This window comes from Schistocerca americana, chromosome X, assembly GCF_021461395.2.
Source record: "Schistocerca americana isolate TAMUIC-IGC-003095 chromosome X, iqSchAmer2.1, whole genome shotgun sequence".
NCBI lineage: Eukaryota > Metazoa > Arthropoda > Insecta > Orthoptera > Acrididae > Schistocerca > Schistocerca americana.
In genome coordinates, this window is record NC_060130.1 from 780,585,926 (window position 1) to 780,586,716 (window position 791).

General features: G+C 47.7%; 1 pseudogene; it reads left to right on the forward strand.

Moving 5' to 3' along the window:
• Nucleotides 1–442: 442 nt before the first annotated feature.
• Nucleotides 443–560, forward strand: LOC124557114 (annotated as a pseudogene).
• The last annotated feature ends 231 nt before the right edge of the window (nucleotides 561–791 follow it).

Genomic DNA, 791 nt, shown 5'->3' on the forward strand with positions numbered 1-791 from the left:
CCTAGACGCACAGTCCGCTAGTTTATGGCACTCATATGTATATCATCATTAGCTGGGGCACTCTTCTCAACGAATCAGTTAATTTACCCCATTTCATTTCAGTTCTATGTGTGTTATCTACCTAAGTGATGACCCCATAATCTTTCGTAACAACAACATCTTGAAGTAAGTAAACAATCGTTCCAGGAATGCTGGCATTTTATGTTGGGTTTACTTTCGTAAAATGTCGAGAATGAGCTACATGTGACATATTCGAATTCAGATACTGTATTTCCTAACCTCATCTGCATTTCTTAACTCTAATACCAAGGTAAAACGCAAATTTCCTATGAAACTGAAAGGGTTCTGTCGCGAACGGCTCTAAAAGTGGTAAGTCTTATTACTTTTACGTATTTATATCTCTGTGAAGTTCATAAATTTGTTTTCTCTACAACCAGGTAGGGGCAACGGCCTTGCCGCAGCGGGTACACCGGTTCCCGTGAGATCACCGAAGTTAAGCGCTGTCGGGCGTGGTCGGCACTTGGGTGGGTGACCATCCAGGCCGCCATGCGCTGTTGCCATTTTACGGGGTGCACTCCGCCTCGTGATGCCAATTGAGGAGCTACTCGACCGACTAGTAGCGGCTTCGGTGAAGAATACCATCATAACGACCGGGAGAGCGGTGTGCTGACACCACGCCCCTCCTATCCGCATCCTCCTTGAGGATGACACGGCGGTCGGATGGTGCCGGTAGGCCACTCGTGGCCTGAAGACGGAGTAAAATCCGGTCTGGAGATGCGATGGCTCAGACA